Source organism: Bufo bufo, chromosome 2 (genome assembly GCF_905171765.1).
Source record: "Bufo bufo chromosome 2, aBufBuf1.1, whole genome shotgun sequence".
In the NCBI taxonomy this organism is placed as follows: domain Eukaryota; kingdom Metazoa; phylum Chordata; class Amphibia; order Anura; family Bufonidae; genus Bufo; species Bufo bufo.
This window is the reverse complement of record NC_053390.1, coordinates 595,128,675-595,154,912: the sequence shown is the minus strand read 5'-3', so window position 1 is coordinate 595,154,912 and position 26,238 is coordinate 595,128,675. Positions and strand designations below refer to the sequence as shown.

The following is a 26,238-nucleotide window of genomic DNA, read 5'->3' as shown; positions in this document are numbered from 1 at the left end:
TTAGCGGAAATTGATATTATTAATTTTTTTCTCACAAAGTCTCCCGTTCCGCTAACTTGGGACAAAAATTTCAATCTTTCATGGACTCAATATGCCCCTCACGGAATACCTGGGGGTGTCTTCTTTCCGAAATGGGGTCACATGTGGGGTATTTATACTGCCCTGGCATTCTAGGGGCCCTAAAGCGTGAGAAGAAGTCTGGAATATAAATGTCTAAAAAATTTTACGCATTTGGATTCCGTGAGGTGTATGGTGAGTTCATGTGAGATTTTATTTTTTGACACAAGTTAGTGGAATATGAGACTTTGTAAGAAAAAAAAAAAAAAATTCCGCTAACTTGGGCCAAAAAAATATCTGAATGGAGCCTTACAGAGGGGTGATCAATGACAGGGGGGGGTGATCAATGACAGGGGGGTGATCAATGACAGGGGGGTGATCAATGACAGGGGGGTGATCAGGGAGTCTATATGGGGTGATAACCACAGTCATTGATCACGCCCGTGTAAGGCTTCATTCAGACGTCCGGATGCGTTTTGCGGATCCGATCCATCTATCAGTGCATCCGTAAAAATCATGCGGACATCTGAATGGAGCTTTACAGGGGGGTAATCAATGACAGGGGGGTGATCAATGACAGGGGGGTGATCAGGGAGTCTATATGGGGTGATCACCACAGTCATTGATCATGCCCCTGTAAGGCTTCATTCAGACGTCCGGATGCGTTTTGCGGATCCGATCCATCTATCAGTGCATCCGTAAAAATCATGCGGACATCTGAATGGAGCTTTACAGGGGGGTAATCAATGACAGGGGGGTGATCAATGACAGGGGGGTGATCAGGGAGTCTATATGGGGTGATCACCACAGTCATTGATCATGCCCCTGTAAGGCTTCATTCAGACGTCCGGATGCGTTTTGCGGATCGGATCCATCTATCAGTGCATCCGTAAAAATCATGCGGACATCTGAATGGAGCTTTACAGGGGGGTAATCAATGACAGGGGGGTGATCACCACAGTCATTGATCATGCCCCTGTAAGGCTTCATTCAGACGACCGGATGCGTTTTGCGGATCCGATCCATGTATCAGTGCATCCGTAAAAATCATGCGGACATCTGAATGGAGCTTTACAGGGGGGTGATCAGGGAGTCTATATGGGGTGATCACCACAGTCATTGATCATGCCCCTGTAAGGCTTCATTCAGACGACCGGATGCGTTTTGCGGATCCGATCCATGTATCAGTGCATCCGTAAAAATCATGCGGACATCTGAATGGAGCTTTACAGGGGGGTGATCAGGGAGTCTATATGGGGTGATCACCACAGTCATTGATCATGCCCCTGTAAGGCTTCATTCAGACGACCGGATGCGTTTTGCGGATCCGATCCATCTATCAGTGCATCCGTAAAAATCATGCGGACATCTGAATGGAGCTTTACAGGGGGGTAATCAATGACAGGGGGGTGATCAATGACAGGGGGGTGATCAGGGAGTCTATATGGGGTGATCACCACAGTCATTGATCATGCCCCTGTAAGGCTTCATTCAGACGTCCGGATGCGTTTTGCGGATCGGATCCATCTATCAGTGCATCCGTAAAAATCATGCGGACATCTGAATGGAGCTTTACAGGGGGGTAATCAATGACAGGGGGGTGATCACCACAGTCATTGATCATGCCCCTGTAAGGCTTCATTCAGACGACCGGATGCGTTTTGCGGATCCGATCCATGTATCAGTGCATCCGTAAAAATCATGCGGACATCTGAATGGAGCTTTACAGGGGGGTGATCAGGGAGTCTATATGGGGTGATCACCACAGTCATTGATCATGCCCCTGTAAGGCTTCATTCAGACGACCGGATGCGTTTTGCGGATCCGATCCATGTATCAGTGCATCCGTAAAAATCATGCGGACATCTGAATGGAGCTTTACAGGGGGGTAATCAATGACAGGGGGGTGATCAATGACAGGGGGGTGATCAGGGAGTCTATATGGGGTGATCACCACAGTCATTGATCATGCCCCTGTAAGGCTTCATTCAGACGTCCGGATGCGTTTTGCGGATCCGATCCATCTATCAGTGCATCCGTAAAAATCATGCGGACATCTGAATGGAGCTTTACAGGGGGGTAATCAATGACAGGGGGGTGATCACCACAGTCATTGATCATGCCCCTGTAAGGCTTCATTCAGACGACCGGATGCGTTTTGCGGATCCGATCCATGTATCAGTGCATCCGTAAAAATCATGCGGACATCTGAATGGAGCTTTACAGGGGGGTAATCAATGACAGGGGGGTGATCAATGACAGGGGGGTGATCAGGGAGTCTATATGGGGTGATCACCACAGTCATTGATCACGCCCCTGTAAGGCTTCATTCAGACGTCCGGATGCGTTTTGCGGATCCGATCCATCTATCAGTGGATCCGTAAAAATCATGCGGACGTCTAAATGGAGCTTTACAGGGGGTTGATCAATGACAGGGGGGTAATCAATGACAGGGGGGTGATCAGGGAGTCTATATGGGGTGATCAGGGGTGATTAGGGGTGATCAGGGGCTAATAAGGGGTTAATAAGTGACGGGGGGGGGTGTAGTGTAGTGTAGTGGTGCTTGGTGCTACTTTACTGAGCTACCTGTGTCCTCTGGTGGTCGATCCAAACAAAGGGGACCACCAGAGGACCAGGTAGCAGGTATATTAGACGCTGTTATCAAAACAGCGTCTAATATACCTGTTAGGGGTTAAAAAAAACACATCTCCAGCCTGCCAGCGAACGATCGCCGCTGGCAGGCTGGAGATCAACTCTCTTACCTTCCGTTCCTGTGAGCGCGCGCGCCTGTGTGCGCGCGTTCACAGGAAATCTCGCGTCTCGCGAGATGACGCGTATATGCGTGACTGTGCGCAGCGCTGCCACCTCCGGAACGCGATCCTGCGTTAGGCGGTCCGGAGGTGGTTAATTCTTTGTGTGTTATTAGTTTTAAGCAGACTGTGATTGTCTATTGTTGTGACTTTGATGAAGATCAGATCACATTTTATGACCAATTTGTGCAGAAATCCATATCATTCCAAAGGGTTCACATACTTTTTCTTGCAACTGTATATATATTTGGTAAAAGGCATTGCAGAAATTTCATGTTTGTTTTTTGTGTGTTTGAGTTAAATCAATGAGATTATGCCATGCTGGAACTCTCTATTCATCTACTGCAGCCAGCAGAGTTCACTTTGTGCCTGGCAACATTTTGCTTATAAACCGAATATTTGGAAAATACATAAGTAATGTCTATCTGCTGTATATTTCCCATTCCTCCTTAGTCGGTGCTAGAAAATAATGCAAAGTTGTTTTATTTTGTGCTCGACTAATATTTACTCTCAACGACTTCTGTGCCCAAGGTTAGATTTCTAAAAATACCCAGAAACTGAAGGCAAATTGGCTCAAGTGACCTTTTCTTCCCATTATCCCAAATGTTTGAGACTGCTGGCATCTGTTTCAGTTTCCCCTACACTTTATATTGATGCAGGATTCCCTTGTGTTTATCCCAAAGAAGCACAAGCTGTAAATAATGCAAAAACCATGGCATAGACACTCTGGTCCCTTATTTAGCTTTTTCCTTCTCTATGCAATGTACAATGCCAGTTGCCCAGAGCTGCTTTCCTGTCCAGGGTCCTTGGTCAGAAATAATAGCTTTTCTTATACTGACGGCTAGAGATACATTTAGTTATTTCTTATGGGCTAGGTGAAATTGGAAATAAATGTGCACTTATTTTTCTTTTTCTTTTTGCCTTTTGCTAAGCATAATAGTAGCAGCTTTGGCAAGCTTGAAATACAATCTCTTTTATTAGGTTCCTAATCAAAAACAATATGACAAAGCAATTTGGTTTACATTTAAATTCTGAGAAGCTTACATTATGTTTCAAGATTTAAAAGGCTCCTGGATAGGGACCAGGGCTCTAAAAGATAATGTTCAATTACTCAGTGATAACTATGATGCAAGCAGCAGCATAGGGTTTCAGTCCGTGTTTCATTCTTACATTTCATTCCTACATTCAGCAAGATTTGCATAACAACTATGCACTTATTGTAGGGATCAGTGATCCCTATGTGTTTAGAAAGTAACTGATTCTCTGGTATCACCTGTTCATGTCCATATTTAGTTGTAATATTTTAAAACAAGCCTGATTTGATCCTATCCTCTTTAATACTGTGTGGAAACACCCTGGGTCGAGAGTATCTTCTCCATGGAAGACAGAGATAGGTATTTGTCCAAAAGGTTATGAAAGCATGTGGAGGTCCTTGGCGCCATAATGGGGCAATTTTTTTTCTTGTGCGGCTTCCTTTCTTTTATGTATGTTGCTGTTTTACAGAATGCAATGAATAACCAATATGATTGACTTCCAGGCTATATCATCAGGTAATGCTGTGTTCTGTTAAAATAGCAGTCAAGTTAATCTGTAAAAGGGTTGTCTCATCTCAGATATTGATGGCATATCGCTATATGCGGGTCCCACCTTTGGGAAACTGTCTCCAAAATCAGGTAGCCAAGCATTTCTGACCACCCTGTGTTTACCACTAAGGTGAAAATATCTTAACACCAGCTCTACTATTTTTTGACAGTCTCATATCGGTGAATGTAACGTGGCACACTTCTCTGGTGCACTCTCCATTCACCAGTTTGGAGCTTCCAAATATAACCTAGTGCGCTTACTCTGCAATTTTTGGAATTCCTATAGCAGTGAATCGAAAATACGCTACGCGTGTGCAGAGCACTCTCCTTCACTTTGGGAGCTCCTTTCTTCGGATAGGAGTGAGGTCCCAAAGCTGGGACCTGCACCTATCGGAACATTCCTACCATTTAAAGATAGCTAAAGAAGCTTTTTCAGGTAACAAACATAATATATAGTCTCTACCTCAGTAAACTCATTAGACAAACATTAATTTAGCAATAATGTACATCTTACAGCACATCACTGTGAAGATAAGACAGTCGAGGAAACACATTGACTTTCACATACTAAGATTCAGGCTGAATTGTGTAAATGTGATGCAGAGCCAAGTGATGCCACAGCATGAGCACATGGCATGTGATGACATTACCCAGTGCCAGAGTCTCAGTATACCTTATGTCTCAAGGAATATTGGGTGCATTACATGGTTAAATACAGACTACCTGAGAATATATAAGCACAAGCGGTACTGTTTCTGAGTTCCTTCATGTAAACTGTATTTTGCAGGCTGCCAACCCTTGTATGCAATGACACAAGACATAAATTAATGTAAGTTAAACATAGGCAATTAGCTGCCTTACTGCAGTGTTTTATATAGAAACATGCTTTATGACTGCTGCTGGAGAACTCCTTAGTTTAGAAAGTACTTCTTATTCTCAGTACAAGAGAAAAGATAATTAAAGCCTGAAACCTACTTAGGATGCTTTCATTCTCGTCTGGTCCCTCTATCAATATATTTTTTGTGCTCATTGTAAATTGTGTGATAGCTATAAGAAGAGAGTACAAAGACAAAATGAAGACTGTGTTTTATTAAAGCAATTTATCACACAATGCCACAATATCCCTCGATACTTCCCAGAGTCTGTTTAGAGTAAACAATAAAATACAAGCTGCTAATTTTTTTTCTTCTGGCGAGCCTTGTTAAAGGAATACTTAATATACAGCCTGGGCTAGAAATTCAAACTGTGCTAAGGCAACAACAACAAAAAAAATTAACTACATCTTAAGATTTATTAAAATACTGTATGAAACCGGAAAAACAAATTATATATCCATGAAACAAAAAGGTAAGGATACCCTGTATATCTTTTAATTTGTTAATATATAAGGACATATCGATTTTCATTCAAACAGTGCATAAACAGTATAAAGCTAAAGATTAACAAAATAAATGTGCAATCATTTATTAAGTAAGTACTGTATATCCCTGGCTCTAATACCTGGTACTTTCTCCCTTAGTAGAAACTATTTTCAGCAGGCTTTTCTGATAACTGTCTACCAGCATCTAAAAGTCAATTTCAAATTTAATTCTGGGCTTTGATTTGCCCATTCCATAACCCCCAGAGTGAGAGAGAAGAAAGAGAGAGGAGAGAGAGAAGAAAGAGAGAGAGGAGAGAGATGATAGCTATGGATGGATATGACACATTTTGTAATGGATACCACCAGGGTCGGACTGACCCACAGGGGAACAGGGGAATCCCCCGGTGGGCACCTGAGAAAGGTGGGCCCCTAGTCCACCTGCACAGCATCTCAACCTACATCAATATAAAAAACTGGGTAGACTATCCAGTTTATTATTATAGACGCATCAAAAGGTTAAGATGGCCTCTAGCAATAGAGGCAGGCCAGCCAGTATCCTCTCTTCCCTGGGACTCACTTTTTGAATTTGTTGCAGAGACCCCCATAATCAATCATCTTGTAGCACCTTGTTGCTGTCTGCCTCCATGTAAGCAGGTAATATTTGCATGTCGCTGTACAGTGGGCCCCCAGAATGAATTTTACTGGTGGGCCCTAGGCTTCCCAGTCCAATATTGGATACCACTGAGTTATAGTACTGTGTAAAGGTTTTATGCAGGTGTGGACAAATTGCTGCAAAATAAGAATGCATTCAAAAATAGAAGTGTTAATATTTTTTTATTTTTATCAATTAACAAAATGCAAAGTGAATGAACAAAAGATAAATCTAAATCAAACTAGTATTGGGAGTGACCACTCTTTGCCTTCAAAACAGAATCAGTTCTCATAGGTACATTTGCACACGAATTTGCTTTTGAAGTAGCAGGGAGGTTGCTCCACACATCTTGGAGAACTGCAGAATTTCTGTGAATGTAAACTTGCTGAAATCCGTTCGTCTCTTTGTGTAATCCCAGACAGATTTGATGATGATCAGGGCTCTATGGAAGCCATAACATCACTTTCAGGACTCCTTGTTCTTCTTTATGTTGAAGATCGTTCTTAAGGACAGCTGCAGTAAAATACATTTGGAGCCAATCAGATGCCTCCCTGATAGCATTGCATGGTGGATATGTCTCAGAATTGAGGAGACAATTCATCCTTACCAAATCCCCATTTCCATTTGCTGAAATTAGCCCCAAACTTAAAAGGAATCTCCATTATGCTCAGGGGCGTAACAATCGCGGTCGCAGGGGGTGCGACTGCGACCGGGCCCGGCGGGGGGCCCGCTGTACTAACATGTAATGAAGTGCTGTGACGGGGCCCGGCATGAAGTACAGTGACCATGCCGGGCCCCGTCAGGGCGTTGCATTACATGTTTAATATGAGGCAAGGTGGGGGAGGTTTGCGCAGAGGGGGGGAGGAGGAAGAGGGGGGACGCGCGCACTTACTCACATACACTCGGCCCGGCAGTTCTTGTCACTGCCGGGCTGTCTCCAGATCATCAGTGAAGCAGGAGCTCTAGTACTCCCTCTGCTGGCCGCACATCGCGCTGCAGGCTGTGGGAGGAGCTCTGAAGGCCAGGGAAACTGCCTTCAGTACAGCCAGCAGCGCGATGTGAGTGTGGCAGCGCAACACTTCAGGGAAGAGGGTAAGTATGTTTTTTTTTTTCTTTTCCTAACACTGCAGACTGGGGGCAAAGGGGAAGGGGGGGTTGATAGGCACAACTAGAGTGAAGAGGCACAAAAATAGGCATCTCTACTGAGGGGGCACCTAATCTGCCATAACTACTGTGAGGGGGGCACATATTAAGGCATAACTATGAGGGGGCACATATATCAACTACTGTGAGGGGGGCACATAATCTGGCATAACCACTGTGAGGGGCACATATGTGGGCATATCTAATGTGAGGGGCACATAATCTGGCATAACCACTGTAGGGGGGCACATATCTGGCATAACTACTGTGAGGGGGCACATATAAAGCCATAACTATGAGAGGGCACATATGAAGGCATAACTACTGTGAGGGGGGCAGATAATCTGGCATAACCACTGTGAGGGGCACATATGTGGGCATATTTAATGTGAGGGGCACATAATCTGGCATAACCACTGTAGGGGGGCACATATCTAGCCATAACTACTGTGAGGGGCACATAATCTGGCATAACTACTGTGAAGGGGCACATATCTGGCCATAACTACTGTGAGGGGACACATATCTGGCCATATTCACTGTGAGGGGCGCATATCTGGGCATAACTACTGTAAGCGGGCACATATCTGGGCATAACCACTGTAAGCAGGCACATATCTGGGCATATCCACTGTGAGGGGCACATATCTGGGCATAACTACTGTGAGGGGGCACATATCTGGCATAAATACCGTGAGGGGGCACATATTTGGCATAACTACTGTTAGGGGGCACATATTTAGCATAACTACTGTGAGGGGCACATATCTGGGCATAACTACTGTGACAGGAACAAAGGTGGGCATAACTGCTGTGAGGGGCCACAAGAAGGACGTAACTTTTGTGAAGGGACCACAAGGTGGGCTTAATTACTGTGAAAGGCCACAAGGTGGGCATTAGTACTGTGAAGGGCCACAATGTGGACATTAGTACTGTGTGGTAGCACTTAGGGGAAATGTCCTAAATGACCCTGCTATACATTGGCATAGCTCAGTCTACCAGGCCAGCACAGCACCCCTGCTGGTAGTTTCATAGGGGCAGTCACCATCCCTTCCTTATGTGATTATTCTTTTTTTCTCTATCACCACAGGGACCTTGTTCTGGATCCAGCGGACATCACGCTGATGCCAGCGACACCCTGGATGAGGTAGGACCAGATTTTATTAGGACTGGGTGAGTGTAGCCATGTATTGGGCTTAGGGCTCTTTAACACGAGCGGATCCCGTGTGGCTAATCCGCTGTGTGAAAGAGAGCCAAGCCCCGCTCTGGACAGCAGAGCAGAGCAATTGATAATGCTCTTTGCCTCTATGATCGTTTTGCTACAAAATCACGGTGACAACTTTATCTCACTGTGATTTTGTAGTAAAAAGGTCACAGAGAGGCACGGAGCATTATCAATCATGTTACTGCTCCGTGTCTCTGCTGTCCAGAATGGGGCTTGGCCCTCATTCACGCAGTGGACTAGCCGCACGGGAAAGAGCCCTTAGTAAGAAAATCTGCCGCTTCTTTGTAAAAATGGGGGGGGGGCCCGATCCAAAGTTTGCACTGGGGCCCATAACACTGGAGTTACGCCACTGATCATGCTTCACTGTTGCCTGCAGATAGTCATTATTGTATCACTCTCCATCCCTTCGGTGATCAAATGGCCTTCTGTTACAGTCAAATATATCAAATTTTGATTCATCAGTCCAGAGAACTTGCTGCCATTTCTCTGCACTCCAGTTCCTATGATTTTGTACATAGTTGAGTTGCTTGGCCTAGTTTATATGTCAAAAATATGGCTTTTTAGCTGTAAGTCTTCCATAAAGACCATTTCTAGCCAGACTTAGGGTGCGGATCTGCAAATAGGGTGCGGATCTTAAATTGCGCATCTGCAAAAACGGATACCAGCCATGTGCGTTCCGCATATTGCCGGCACTATATAGAAAATGCCTATTCTTGTCTGAGATTGCGGACAAGAATAGGACATGCTTTATATTTTTTGTGGGGCAGCAGAACGGAACAATGGATGCAGACAGCACACGTGGGATGTCCATATCTTTTGCGGCCCTATTGAAATGAATGGGTCTGCACCCGTTACGTAAAAATTGTGGAATGGATGCGGACCCAGTGATAAGGTCGTGTGAATAAGTCCTTATCCAAAGAGTAGATGGGTTAGTATTTGTTTAAAACCTGGGTTCCAGTGGTTTCTGCCAGTTCTGGGCTGAAGGCACTGCTGGACCTCTTCCCATTTTGAAGGAAAAAAAGTATAATGTGCCTTTCATGTGATGAGCCAAGTTTTCAGCAAATGGAGTTAAGGATTTAGTTAGGATTAAAGGTTTCCTCACTGCTGATAAATACAGGGAAATACTTATCCATCATGCAATACCACCAAAAAGGCGTTAATCAGGAGGAGTTCATTCTTCAACCCAGGACAACAACTCCAAACATATAGCCAATGTCATTAAAAATTATCTATAGCATAAAGAAGAACAAAGAGTCCTGGAAGGGATAATATGGTCCCCATTGAGCCCTTATCTCAAAATCATCAAGTCTGTCTGGGATTACACGAAGAGACAATATTTGGGGGAAGCCTACATCCACAAAAGATAAGTGTTTAGTTCTTCAAGATGTTTGGAGCAACCTCCCTTGAGGTCCTTGAAAAACTGTAAGCAAGTGTACCTAAAAGAATTTTTTAAAGGCAATGGGTGGTCACACCAAATATTGCTTTGATTTAGATTTCTATTTTGTTCATTTACTTAGCATTTTGTTAATTGATAAAAATAAACTATTAAATGAAAGCATTCTTACTTTGCACCTTTTTTCCACACCTGCCTAAACCTTTTGCACAGTACTATATAAGGAGCCTATGAGATTTCAGTTTTTTCCCCCCTAACTTTATAAAGTTGATATAAATGATATTCCATTTGGTTGTCTAAGAAAAACAGGAACCCGATTGAAAAGTTTTGAACAGAGTTTTGAACAGTATCTGCATTCTGTATATACTGTATAATAGTATAGTGGAACATATTGCTAAAATATGAAAGATGCATTTGGAAGGGTTCTGTACTAGTGGTTGTCATTCAGGCTGTGATATCTGCATAAGACCAAGAAAACTCAGAAATAGCTCAACAGACTTCACACTGCTATGTCACATCATTATCCTAATAAGTATGTATAGCTACTGTAGCCAGATATTTGCATGTTGTGCATTAGGATTAGAGATGAGAGAATAGAATCCAACAAAGTGGAATTCAATCCGAATTGCCTTAAAGCTGAATTTCCTCGTGCCTCGTAGTGAATTGATTTAACCTGAAATAGTGTAAAAAACAAAAAAAAATCATACTTATCTCCTCTATTTGCTCGTGACTGGACCACCAGCTGCCATCTTAATTAATGATCTCGGGCGAAATCCCGTGCGTGGTGATGTATAACGTCACCACGCTACCCGGCGTGATGATGTCATCTCGCAACGCACGAGATTTCGCTCCAGATCTTTAAGCAAGATGGTGGCGGCCAGCCCGCCCATCGTGAGCATATGGAGGCAGTAGGTTTGTTTGAACTTTTTTTTAATGTTAATTTTACACTGTATTTACACTCAGATGCCGCGATTATGTATAAACGTGGCATCTGGTGGGTACAATGACGGGGGCAGCGCTATCGCAGCTCCCTGTCATTGTTCCCGCTACTTACAAAAAAATGTGCTTCATGACAAAGTAATTCGTCACAAAGCAAATATTTTTTTTTTATTCGGTGAAGCAGCCAAATCAAACTTTGCAATAATTCGCTCATCTCTAATTAAGATCTTTTAAAACTTGGTGAATGCTACAAAAAATGGGAAGGCATGTGTTAAATGCATCCTCAAAACAATGCGATTTTAAACTTCAATTTGCCTGAGGAAAAAAGGCTATATAAGGTCATGTGAACTTTTTGTGAAAGCCACCATGGATATAAAGGTGCAAGAAGGTTGTGCTAATCAATATCCAACTGGAGGGAGACTCATTAATTTAACTAAACCAAGGGAAGGACTCTACTACTGTGCTATACTCCAAAATACAACCTTTATCATTCTGATACACAAGGTGGAAATACTACAGTATCTTCTTTTGAAAAACTGATGTAGTAGGCTGCGTTAATGTGAACATCATTAGTATACCAAAGGTTACAAGGGGCACATGTTGCTATGGATGCAAAACTATAGAGGACCAATGTCACATCACCCCGGGAAACTAAGATTGGTACAATAACTGAATCACTGCATAGGGTCAGCAAAGGTCTTTGCGAATCCTAGTGAAATTTATGATTATTCATCATTTTCTGGTTATCCGAGAAAGATCTTTAACAGTTTGGCTTATGACTATGCAATGAGATGCTTTTACACACATACATACCCATAAAGGTGTATCTAGTGAGCTTCACTGTGCTTTTTTAAGGAACTAAGTTTCAGAGGAAAATGAAAATTTTACACAGTGTCCTGCTTTAATTTATGTTCTTCGGATATACAGGCTTTTGGAGAACGAAATAGGAGTTTAATGTATAACTTTTTCCATATTGTAAATGGTGGATCCTGTGTTATCTATTACACTGGCATAATGCTGCCAGTGTCATCCAATCCATTCCAGAACTGTAAGGGTTACATAGCATCATAAATCAATATAATGCTATGTGACCCCAGGCAGCGCTGGGAGGTCAGGCCGGGAGCTGTGTTGCAGTCCCGCTGTGGGAGGAACGCTCGTCTGCAAGAGGCCTAAGGACTGCAAGTTCAAGTTCCCAAGAGGACTAAAATGTAATGGGGTTTTCTGATGACCTGTGGTGCTTGATATCACAGCTCAGCCCCGTTTACTTCAATGAGGCTGAGCTGTGCCTAGGCCATGTGACTGATAAACATGGCGTCACATGGCCTAGGTTAAACTGTGAGAAGCCACAGACAAAATGCACCAAACGGATATGCCACTGACTATACTGGCTAGTCATAAATGCAGATATTAAAAGCTGAGACTTTCGCCAATATATTCCTGTCAGGAAAATATCGGAGCCCATCATTGCACCACGTCTCAGCTTTTAATATCTGCATTTATGACTAGCCAGTATAGTCAGTGGCATATCCGTTTGGTGCATTTTGTCTGTGATTTATATGATTGTATTTACATCCGCACAATGCTCCGTGTTGTGTAGGATGCCCTTGTGGTGCATGTGGACCGCGCCGACATCCTCCACCGTATGCATTTTTTGCTGGGGATAGTCGTTTGCTGCGGTCCACATGCGGTGGGGCTGCTCCCCCGGTGTAAAACACGCTACAGTGTTAGGGGTTGAGCCGCTCCTCCAGTATTGCCACTATATTTCTGTGTTTTTGTCTTGTTCTATATGTAGTGTATGTGCCGTTACCTGGCATTCAAACACTCTTTTGCACCTGGTGACCTCCATCACAGGGTCTGATATGGGTGTGGCTTGCAGCCTTGGCTTTGTTCACATTGCACTAGTTGTCCTGCTAGGCGTTTGTGTGGAAGCCTGGCTGCGAGCTGGATTACATCACCTTCAGACCGTGTTCACACCATAGGTAGCGTGGTGGTAGGACCCTTTGCCATGCTGAGTGACCGTGACGTGGTGCAATGATGGGCTCCGATATTTTCCTGACAGGAATATATTGGCGAAAGTCTCAGCTTTTAATATCTGCATTTATGACTAGCCAGTATAGTCAGTGGCATATCCGTTTGGTGCATTTTGTCTGTGATTTATATGATTGTATTTACATCCGCACAATGCTCCGTGTTGTGTAGGATGCCCTTGTGGTGCATGTGGACCGCGCCGACATCCTCCACCGTATGCATTTTTTGCTGGGGATAGTCGTTTGCTGCGGTCCACATGCGGTGGGGCTGCTCCCCCGGTGTAAAACACGCTACAGTGTTAGGGGTTGAGCCGTTCCTCCAGTATTGCCACTATATTTCTGTGTTTTTAAACTGTGAGAAGGCCACAACGCTACTGCGAGCACTAGTGCCTTCTCAAACAGATGATCATCGGGGGTCCCGGGTGTGGGAACCCCACCTATCAGTATAAAAGTTTCAGAAAACCCCTTTAAAGTAATAAAATTCTTTTAAAATATATAGACTATTAAAATATAAAAATAATTATCTTGCACAGTGAACCTAGTAATGGTAAAATAAATAAAACTGTTAAATTTGCATTTTTTTTTCACATTTGCCCTACAAAAAATGATCAAAAAATGATCAAAAATTTCTATGTACCCCAAAATAGTACCAATAAAAACTACAGCTTGCCTAACAAAAAAAAACATGCTCTCTCATACCTCTGCAGACGGAAATATTATAGATGTCAGAATATGGAGATGCAAAGATTTTACCTGCATAAATAATGATCTTAGTGCTATGGATGCCTACATATTATTTATTTCAATTACCACATATTTTGTACCAAAAATACTCCTAAAAATGCTAAGACTATTTTTACTCTGTGAAAAATGTAGTGCAACCTTAGTATACAGGGCATACCTCTCATTTCAAAAGATAGGGGATAAAGACAACCTAATCTTTCCTTCACATACATCCACTTATTCTACCATTTTGCTTGTTCCATGACCTTTCTCCCTAATCATTAGCCATTCTTGACACTGCTTATGTACTGTACAGGAATACAGCTGTTTATGGTTGCATACTGCAGGCTATATAAACACCATGGATTCATGTTTCAAATATCATTAAACACAAGTATAACACAGCAAATATAACAGAAAATATGGAGACATATGGAGTCATTACATACCTAATAGGTCAACTATATGACCCAATATTAACATATGTAGCAGTTACATAAGGCAACATAAAGTAGTTGCAGTCTAGAGCTGTGACTGTGTGAGGAACTAAAGCATTTTTTAAACTCAATCTCTTCATTTCTGGGGCACAAAGTAATTGGAAAAATTAAATAATTGTAAATAAAATGTTAATTTCTAATACTTGGTTAGCAATGACTGCCTGAAGTCTTGAACTCATGGACATCACCAGGCGCTGTGTTTCCTCCATTTTAATGCTCTGCCAGGCCTTTACTGCAGCGGTTTTCAGTTGCTGTTTGTTTGTGGGCCTTTCTGTCCGAAGTTTAGTCTTTAACAAGTAAAATGCTCTATTGGGTTTAGATCAGATGACTGACTTGGCCATTCAAGAATATTCCACTTCTTTGCTTTAATAAACTCCTGGGTTGCTTTGGCTTTATGTTTTGGGTCATTGTCCATCTGTATTATGAAACACTGACCAATCAATTTGGGGTTTTCAGTATGTCTCTGAAAACCCCAGAATTCATCCGGCTGCTTCTGTCCTGTGTCACATCATCAATAAACACTAGGGACCCACTGCCACTGGCAGCCATGCATTCCCAAGCTATCGCACTGCCTCCTCCATGTTTTACAGATTATGTGGTATGCTTTGGATCATGAGCTATACCATGCCTTCGCCATACTTTTTTCGTTCCATCATTCTGGTAGAGGTTGATCTTAGTTTCATCTGTCCAAAGAATGTTCTTACATAAGTGTGCTGGTTTTTTAAGATGTCCAATCTAGCCTTCTTATTCTTGAGGCTTATGAGTGGCTCGCACCACGCAGTGAACCCTCTGTATTTACTTTCATGCAGTCTTTTCTTTATGGTAGATTTGGATATTGAAACGCCTATATCCTGGAGAGTGTTGTTCACTTGGTTGGCTGTTGTGAAGGGGTTTCTCTTCACCATGGTAATTATTCTGCAATCATCTACCACTGTTGTCTTCCGTCGGCATCCAGGTCTTTTTGTATTGTTGAGGTCACCAGTCCTAAACCCTTCATCCAATTTTAATGTGAATACCCTCAAATGAAAGCTAAAAGTCTGGACTTTATGTCCATATCCATAACTATAACAAGAATATATTTTAGTAAACAGGTAATAAAAACTAAATTTGTGTCAGTATTCAAAAATATATGGACCTAACCGTATATGACCCCTTATGTCTCTGTGAAAATAGAGTGGATTTGCTCAGGGAATACTAGGTACAAGGTTTATAAAGCATATCTGATCAACTGTGACAGAGACCTTAAAATTTCTTCTCGCACTGGTGAAGCATACACATATAGAGTCACTGCACTGAAAACATACTGAAGGGATAATCTGCCCAAAAGATATTGGGTGAATTTATCATGAGGAGAATATTTGAAGTCAGTTTTGCTTGAGTCTGTGTACTTTATGTTACAGTTATCAAATGTTGCATGCTGTTTGATCAATTTGTCTCATTCTTAAATGTAGCACTTTTGTCAAGAAAACCTACTTGTTTTCCTACTCCACGCTCTTACTGGAGTGAGATTGCAACTTTTTAATAAAGTGTCAGTAATTAATCTACTTCCCTACCCATATTTCAAAACTGGAGTGAGTGGTGTAAAAATGAAAAAAGTCACAAAAGTATTGCGAAAGTTAGCCAAAAAGTCTCAAAAAGCCTCTAACAAATGTTTTTTGTGCTATGATACAGCTCACAAACCAATAGAACTGATCTATACAGGGGACTACTAAAGTGGGCATAACTACTGTGAAGGGGACGCAATGCAGGAATAACTACTGTAAGAGGGCACAATGTGGGCATAACTACTGTGTGGAGCAGCATGTAGCCATAACTACTGTGAAATGCTGGCTAAATACTGTGAAAAGGACACTACTGTAAGCAGGGTGTAACTACTATGGAAGGGGCACTAAGCGGACATAACTACTGTCAAGGGGGCATCATGTGGGCATAACTTCTTGTGGGAGCACAGAGGGGGAATATTTACCATGTGGGGGTACTAAGGGGACTGGGTGGGATTGGGCATATATAGATAGGCATTGGGCAGAGTTAGATATGTGGCTTAATGTTAAAAAAAAATGCAGTGGCCACTATATGCACCTCTGCAATTGTTCCTCTGTGATTTTCATAAGTTGGGAGGTATGCCATTTTGAGCTGCCAATAATACATATTTTTAGATTGTCATTGCCTAATATGCATAAAATAATATTCTGCACTTAGATTTGTTGATTCAAGGCCTAATATGCTGGTGTTTCTGGTAGATCTAGGAGCCTTAGGGCTGTTTCACACGAGCGAATCCATTGCTGGAATCACTTTCCTTGTGTGAGTGTGATCCTCCTCTCTGGACTTGCAGGATCACATGGCATTATCATGATTTATAATGCTATGTGCCTCTGCTTGACCTTATTTCTACAGAATCATACTGACAGCTTTATGTCACTATGATTCTGTGGAAAAAAGGCCATGCAGAGGCACATAGCATTATAAATCATGATAATGCCGTGCGCTCCTGCAATTCCAGAGCGGAGGATCACACTCACACACGGAGCGTGATTCCCGCAATGGACTCGCTCGTGTGAAACACCCCTTAGACTGCCAATAAAAGCCATTGGCACCCAGTAATCAGGTCACAGGTGTTTATGAACTAACAAAATAAGCCCATTCTCTCTGTCAAACTGTTTAGACGCAGCGATTAAAGGGGTTGTCCGGGTTTAGAGCTGAACTCAGACATAAGCTCCCTTTCACCCCTTTAGCATGTAGGACCCGCCTCTAAAACCACCCAGAACAGCACTATACACCACCCACTTGAGCCTGAGACATCACGAGGCCCCCTGCTAGACAAAGGTCTTAATTCACTATCACCACCTCCTCAGGCAGAGAGTTCCATAGTCTCACTGCACTTACCTTAAAGGAGAACTGTCATGTTTTTTTTTTACTTGCTAGTTTATTAGAGCTAGGCATGTATACCTGAGTAAGTCTGTCAATGGTTGCCAAATGATCTGTAATTACCTTATAATAACAAGTTTCATTAATGTCTCCTGTCCCTTTCCACTGCTCCCTTAAAAGACCGTTGCTATGGCTCATCTGTCTCTGGCTAGGAAGACAGAGGGGCGGTCCTTCACCCTGCATGCCTGCATTAGGCTTCAGAGTGAGGAGGCGTGTCTCTCAGTAAGCTGCTGGCTACAGCAAGTTTGTATATGACCTGAGGGAATGCAGTTTTGGCCTCAGAGAACTGGCAGAGGAGCCATCTTGAGAAGATCCTCATAATGTAGGATTCAAAACAGCCGTAACTAAGGGGAAAACTCAAGGAAAACAGTGGTAAGTGTAGAAACTAAAGGTTGCTTTATGCATATGCTAAACTTGATTTTTTTAATGAAAATATGACAGTTATCCTTTAAAGAATCCTCTTCTATTTTTGTGTAAAAAAACCTTCTTACCTCCAGACGCAGTTCATTTCCCCTCGTCACAGTCACAGTCCTGGGAATAAATAGATGTTGGGATAGACCTCTTTACTGACCCCTGATATAATTATACATAGTTATTAGATCTCCCCCCAGTTGTCTTTTTTCTAAAATGAATAACCCTAATGTTTTTGGCCCTGGAATAAAAGCTTATGTTGTGCTTTTCTATATAACAGTGTCTTAAGCTGTGAATTGGCCTCCTTTAATTGATCAATGTATTGGTCCTTGTGGCAGGCAATTAAGGCAGCGCGTAGACTCCTTATTGAGTCAGTCAGTTGTTGTTCCCTTCGCCGCTGTTCAACTCCAAACCTATTGATTTTAGTAAAATATAATCCTCTTATATGGGCCTTCAAAGAGTCCCACACATAATGAATATGTGCAGAGCCCAAATTGAAGCCCCAAAATTCCTGTATATCCTGGTCCATTTGACCTTGTTCCCCGATCACATCAAACCAGTACGGATTCAATTTAAAGGCTCTACGTGTTGGCAGGGCCTCCATGAAGCCAATCAAAACTGGGGAATGATCTGATATTCCATGCGGTTCATACTTCATTCTGAGAACACGACGACACAAATCCTGGCTTGCAAAAGCCAGATCAATACGGGACATTGACCCAAATGACTGGCTAAAGCAAGAAAAGATTTTTCTATTGCCATATAGGTGGCGCCAGATATCAACTAGCGCCAACTCCTGGCAAATAGTAATCAAAGGGGATCGCGTCCGACCGTGCCCTGAGAACGAAGAAAACCGATCTAGCTCAGGGTCAAGTACTGCATTAAAATCGCCTGCCACAAATAGTGGGCATTGGTTTTTTGTGGCTATATATTTAACCAAGTGTGAAAAGACCGTTGATTTAAATGGTGGAGGGATATAAATGAACGCCAAAATCATCTCCTGCCCTTTCCAAACCCCATAAAGGAATACATATCTCCCTTCGTTGTCAATCAAACTATCTAGAGGTTGAAACTCTATCCCACGGTGAATATATACGCTAACCCCTCTTGCATATGAAGAATAGCAAGCATGGTACTCAAGGGAAGCCCATTTCCTCTTCAATGTGTAGATCCTATCTAATGTTACATGGGTCTCTAATAGGACAACAATTGCAGGAAGATGATGAACCACACAATCAAACACCACCGTTCGCTTCACTCTGTCTCCCAGCCCTCTCACATTCCAGAATAGAATATTACACGGCATGTCCTAAAGATGAAGTAATTCCAAGTCCCCCATCTGCAAAGGGGGGGGCACGCATAACCACGAAGCAAGTGACGGCAGCCAATCCCTCCCCTATCCCCAACCCAAAAGAAAAAAACCCTACTTGGTTGACAATGCATTTCACAATGCCCATCAACCTCTTTCCTTCCTCCAAACCTCCCCCCCACCATCACCCCTCATTAACCTCCCCCCCACGCCACCTGCCATCTTCTCTCATAAGCCCTTTGAGTCCAGCCATTGCACCACCTCCACCTGTGTAGAAAAAAACCTGACGGAGTCATTATGGACCACCCTCAACTTGGCAGGGTATAACATTGAGTACTTAATTTTGGCAACCATCAATCTTTTTTTAACATCGATAAAGGATCTCCTTCTAAGTTGAGTTTCCCGTGAAAAATCGGGGAATATTGATATCAGATTGCCTTCCAAGTAGATGTCTGCTACTTCTCTTTTGCGTCTAAGAACCCAATCTCGGTCCCTAGAGCACAAGAGTTTTACCAAAATAGACCTAGGTGGGGCCCCTGGAGGGTTTTTTTTAAACGGTATTCTATGAGCTCCACACAAAAGGTGGCTGGATCACATACTGGCCCTAAGTTTTCAAGGAGCCATTTTTCAATAAAATTTGAAGGATTATCCTGCTTTTATTCCAGGGGCCAAAAGCGCTTTTGTGAATCTGGTAAAACAGGCAGGTTCCTGGCACGATTGGTGGCTAACCAGAGAGAGGCTATGTCATGGTCTTACCTTCTTGCTGTTCTCCTTCGTTTGACATGTGCTGGCGGCCATCTTGGTTTCTGGGTTTCTTGTAGCCTTCCACCCTGCGGCTCCTCCTTCCCACTGGGAGGAGCTGGATGCCTAGCTCATATATATAGGAGGTCTGTGGCTTCAGTTCCTTGCTTGGTCCTCTTGTGTTCACATGCTTCTAAGACTGCTGCTGCTTCTGGTTCCTGATCCTGGCTTCGTCTGACTACCCTTCTGGTTCCTGATCCTGGCTTCGTCTGACTACCCTGCTGGTTCCTGATCCTGGCTTCGTCTGACTACCCTGCTGGTTCCTGATCCTGGCTTCGTCTGACTACCCCTCTGGTTTCTGACCTCTGGCTTCGCAAAGACTCTGCTCGGTTTCACCATCCGTTTGGACTTTTGCTTTACAGCTTTATTTTCAATAAAGCCTTCTTATTTTCTCTTATTTCTGTTGTACGTCTGGTTCATGGTTCCGTGACAGGCTACCAGTATAAAGGAAATCAGGAATGCACTAGGAAATAGTGTGAGGTCCGTAGAGGAGATCAGCGATGAATTTGTGAAATTTTACTCTACTCTCTATAAGTCTGATTCTATTTTCAGTCGCAGCGATATGGACCAATACCTTCAACAATTGGAGCTTCCTAGACTATCGGCACAAGATAGAGAGTTCTTGGATTCCCCTATCCTTTTTGAGGAATTGCAGGCGATACTTCCACTCCTTAAGTATAATTCATCCCCTGGTCCAGATGGATTGCCGTTTGAACTGTACAGGTACCACGCTAAATCACTCCTTCCGATCCTGCTTCTAGTTTTGAATGAATCCTGTAGGCTTGGCTCTTTACCACCATCATTCAGAGAGGCAGTAATTATCCTGGTGTTAAAAAAGGAGAAGGATCCATCCGATATGGGGTCATATAGACCTATATCGCTCCTTAATACGGATTATAAGATTCTCGCTAAATTGTTGGCTAATCGTTTGAAGAGGGTTATAGCTTCCCTAGTACACCCTAACCAGACGGGTTTTATCCCGGGTCGCCAAATACAGATGAGTCTATATAGGGTGTATCTGAATCTTTCTGTTGGGGGTGGTATAGACCACTCCATCCTGTCATTAGATGCCGCAAAGGCATTTGACAGGATGGAGTGGCCTTTTTTGTGGGCTACTATGTCTCGGTTTGGCCTGGGGAATTCATTTTTGGAAATGACCCAAATGTTATATGAACAGCCGGTCGCAACTATTAATATTAATGGTTTGAGTTCTCCCCCTGTGATGATGAGGAGAGGGATGAGACAGGGTTGTCCTCTGTCTCCCCTTCTCTTCGCCCTCTTTATTGAGCCATTGGCCTGCAGGATTCGCTCAGATAATCGTATAGATAGCTTTGGGGTGGCAGGAGTGAGTGATAAAATAAGTCTGTATGCCGATGACGTGATTCTGTTCCTGGACCAGGGATGGAAAATTCTTCCCTACGTGATAGAGGTAATAGAGGAATATGGTAAATTATCAGGTTATATGATTAACTGGACAAAGTCATCGCTCCTCCCGCTGAACCGGAAGGCTGTAGATGAAGGGAGGGGGATCAGTGTTCTGGCCCCTAAGGATACTTTGGAATATTTGGGAGTTAAGATTGGGGTACCCATAAATAGGTTTTACGAGCTGAATCTGGCCCCGGTATTGAATAAAGTTAAGATCAAGATAAGCGCTTGGCAGAAATTGATGTTGGCTCAGATAGATCGAATAGCATTGATTAAGATGATTATTTTGCCCATCGTCTTGTTCCCGATATGTGCCTCCCCAATCTGGATTGACGATATATTTTTTCATAGATTGGAGACTCTGATAAACGATCTAATTTGGGGAAGGAAGAGGGTGCGTATAAAGCAGAGATACTTATGGTTGTCGGAGGAAGATGGTGGGTTGTCACTTCCTTTTTTTCAAGGTTATTATTTATGTGCACAGATACAGCGTTGTTGCTTTTTGAAAGAGAGTTTACTTCTACGCTATTTGACTAAAGTGATGGATAAACCAATAGAGAATATTTTTGCATGTTTGGAGATTGGGTATATGGGATTGGAGAAGTCCTTGCCGATCCCTTGTTCACTACAGAGGGTATGGAATAAGCTGAAGGATATCCTTAAAGTTTCTAGTCCCTTTGCCTTTACTCCTCTGTGGGAGAACAAGGGGCTGGCGGAATTCTTCAAAATTACAGATTTTGGTTATTGGTCACGTAAGGGTATTAATAAAGTGTCTCACCTTTTTTATTCGGGTCATTTTAAATCGCTTTGGGAATTTGGTGTCACTTATAGTTCACCACTAGACGTGTTTATGTATACACGCTTAAAACACACTTTTTTAGCCTCTAGGAATAGGGACTTCATTTTTCCACGAGAGAATTTATTTTTCGATTATTGTGATGCTCACAAGTACGAGAAGGTGAAGATCTCTGCATTGTACGCTAAACTCCGAACGGCATTGGCAACTGTTACTCCTTTTAATAGTCCAACTAAGTGGGAGCAAGAGTTGAATTGCTCTCCACTACAGTGGTCTTCCATCTATAAGAATGTGAAGAAGGCGTCGGTTTCCAATGCCCATAGATTAATCCAATTTAAGATTTTGCATCGATTATATTATACCCCAAAAATCCAAGGAAAATTCCGTCAAAATAAAGCTAGGGAGTGTTGTTGCCCTAAATGTGGATATGTTAATGCCGACTATATACACTTGCTTTGGGGCTGTAGTAAAATCAAAAAATATTGGGAGCAAGTGTTCTCTTCCCTACAAAAGGAGTCCGCGTCGAATTACAACCCGGGCATTTAGACAGTGATTTTGGGATACTATCTCTCAGAAATGGAAACCCCCCTTCGGGTCAGACAGATCTGGATGAGGGGTCTGATGGTCGCCAAAGCTATGTTGGTTAAGTATTGGGGCTCTGTCTCCCCGCCCTCGGTAAGCGAGTGGAGTTTATACCTTCAACAAATTAGAGTATATGAGGATATCGCAAGAAAGTAGGGGGTGTCACGCAAGACCTCTTAGGTATATTTAATGCTGTTTTATAGCTGATTGAATGGATTGGACGGCAGCCAATATGGGGGGGGGGTATTATTAGTATAATTATTACTATATTGGGTGTAAACTTATATTGATCGGTACAACTTTGCCACAATGATGTTTATAATTATTGTGTTATGTATACTGACTTGATCAATATTGGACTTTGTACTAATTTGTAGTTTCTAAAATAAAATAAATATTCATTAAAAAAAATAACCCTAATGTTGATAATCTTTCAGGGTACTGTAGTCTACCCATTCCAGTTATTACTTTAGTTGCCCTCCTCTGAACCCTCTCCAGCTCTGCTATGTTTGTCTTGTTCACAGGAGCCCAGAACTGTACACAGTACTCCATGTGTGGTTTGACTCGTGATTTGGAAAGTGGCAGGTCTATGTTCTCATCATCATTGGCATCTATGCCCCTTTTAATGCAACCCATTATCTTATTGGCCTTGGCAGCAGCTGCCTGACACTGGGTTCTGCAGCTTAGTTTGCTCTTCCCTAAAATTCCTAGGTCCTTTTCCATGTCAGTGTTACCCAGTGCTTTACCATTTAGTATGTATTGTGACTTCCATTATTCCTTCCTATGTGCATAACCTTACATTTGTCAGTGTTAAACCTCATCTGCCACTTCTATGCCGAAGCCTCCAATCTATCCAGATCCATCAGTAGCCGTATACTGCCTCTTCCGAGTTAATTACTTTACACAGTTTAGTGTTATCTGCAAAAATGTATATTTTATTGTGCAAGCCTTCTACCAGATCATTAATAAAAAAAATATCAGTCACTCTGTGGATAGGGGATAAATATTGTTGGTATGACAGCCTCATCTAGTGCTAGGTCATCTCCATCTCCCCCTCTAGCCTGGACCACTGAAGTGCCCAGTCCAAAGAATAGCATGCACATCCCTGAGACAGGCCTGGCATTATTCAAGCAGTTCTGAGCAAGTAAATTCCAGCACAATGAGCATGGAAGTCATGGAAATCAAGCTCCACTGTGTTACCTTTAATCACAGTTACATAAAGGCAGAAGAATGAGTAAACACACTTCCTCATGATGAACCCTTAATTTGTTTATTCCATTGTGCCTTCAACTGTAAGCTTCAAATGCACCTTGTGTATCAATCAGTTCAGCTAAACGGTCCATGTGACAAATTCATACTGACATATCATTGTATTTTGGAATTGTTTTTCCAGTTTGGGACACCACATGCTCCTGTGATTCAATTTTAGACTTGTTAACTCCAGAGACAGCTGTGAATCTATTTTCATCTAAATGCTAGTGCCAAGCCATCAGAGAGGCAAACAAACCTGTATACCAATAGTTTAAGGGCACAGGGGTTTAATAGTTTAAGGTAAACCAATAGTTTAAGGGCACAGGGATTTATTCATCAAACTGTCACCAAAAACATTGTTTAAGTTTAATTCAGAACCACATACACTAGAGCCATTTTTATAAGAAACCAAATAACTTATCAGTATGTTACAGAGGCATATATGACCTCATATTAAGAAGAAAAAAAACCTCTGTATTTTGCTTTATATTGCAATATATTCTCTTTTAGAAGTGATGATTGTTTGAAATTAGTTAGAATCAGACAATGAAACAATCAAATGAGAACTTTGCTTGTTCATCAGGGATCCCATTGGAAGATTTTATTAGGTAGTCCTTAAGGCTCCCTAATCAATAAACAGCATCTTAATTCTGGTAGCTGCCTTTCATCCAATGGAGGTAACCATCATGTATCAGCACAGGAATGTGTATAGGACTGTTTTTTGTGGCATTTCCTGCTGTATTTATTTGCGGGCAAAACACAAATGCCAGATTTTAGATCAAAATTTATAATGAAAAAATGGCATTTTACAGTTGAGTCACATTATTATGACCGCTTCCTGCTTTCAACGTCAGCAGTGCATATAAAGGTAGTGACATCTTGTGAGCTGGTTTAGTGGGTATATAAGGTGTGTGATAAGCTGTCTGCACACATATCCCTCATCGCTGTCCTGGGAAAAATGGTAATTTATCAGAGTTGCAAAAAGAGATGAATATTCGCTTTCAGGACAAGGGTGGCAGTATTTCTGAAACTGCGTAGTTTGTGAACTGTTTGCATGGTGCTGTGGTGAAAGTGTACCATGAGTGGACAAATGGCACCACTATGAATAAATGATGTGGAAACTGCAGAGCGTGCCATTGATGTGAGAGGTGAACATCGGCTATGAAGGTGTGCGTGGACAGACTGACACTACAATGGTGCAGCTCACCACCAAAATGAATCAGGGGGTTACCAAACGTGTGTCTAAAACAACTGTTCAGCAAACCCAACTACATATGGGGCTCCAAAGCAGACAAATGATCACTGCACCTCAGCTAACAAAGTTGCACCAGCAGAAAAGACTTCAAATGCAGTATTGGAACTGGATTACCGCTGATTGGCAAAAGGTTGGCTTTTCTGATAATTCATGTTTTCTGCTTCATCGAATAGATGGACATTGACATTTCAGGTGAGAAACATCACAGCACACCCTCCTAGCACTGCTGGAAGGATACAAGCAAGTAGGGGGCAGCGTTATGGTCTACGGAATGTTTTTATGGCACTCTCTGGGCCCACTCATCCATGTGGAAGGCACTCTCAAACAATTTCAGTATGAATCCATCCTTGCAGATCACATACACCCATACATGCTGATTGTCTTCCGCGGAGTGGATGGGATCTTCCAGCAAGATAATGCAACATGTCATACAGCTGGAAATGTTAGACATTGGTTGGAAGAGCATGACCAAGACTCCAAGTGCTACCCTGGCCCCCAAACTCTCTAGACTTGAACCCAAATGAGCATCTGTGGGACCACCTTGATCATGTGGATTTCTGTGTGGATGATACCTGCAGATTTTGTCATAGATTTTGACATGTATTTGACAATACAAAGGGTGAAATCTGCACTGAAAATTCACACAAACAGTTGACATCATGCATATTGCAAAATCAATTCTTTTGGAAAATTTCCCCATGGAGAATTTCTGCACTGTGTACATGAGATTCTGAAAATCTCACCTTCTTAGCTGGTACTGTATTACACTGCAGATTTTGTGCATGAAAAACCACATGGAAAATACATTTGTAATGCACACCATGTGCATATACTGTTAATGTGTTATCAGAGAGTCAGCAGACTGACAGAAATGACATGAATATTTTTCCAATTTTCAAAGACCCAAGTTTTGAACATTTACTTTCTTTGAAATTTAATTAGAAAACTTATAATACTAAATACTAAGAAAATACAGTATATCGCACATGTCAATGTCATTAACCTATCTTTGCTTAGTGGCATATTATTATGTCATTGAGTGTAGTGAGATAATGCTAGTGGATGCAAGCAGCA

The 26,238-nt window shown here is 42.4% G+C and overlaps 1 protein-coding gene across 2 annotated transcripts in view; it reads right to left on the bottom strand.

Moving 5' to 3' along the window:
- The window catches only part of LOC120989895 (bifunctional heparan sulfate N-deacetylase/N-sulfotransferase 4-like), a 781,923-nt gene that overhangs the window by 144,405 nt on the left and 611,280 nt on the right, over positions 1-26,238 (bottom strand). The gene's annotated exons all lie outside the window — the stretch shown is intronic.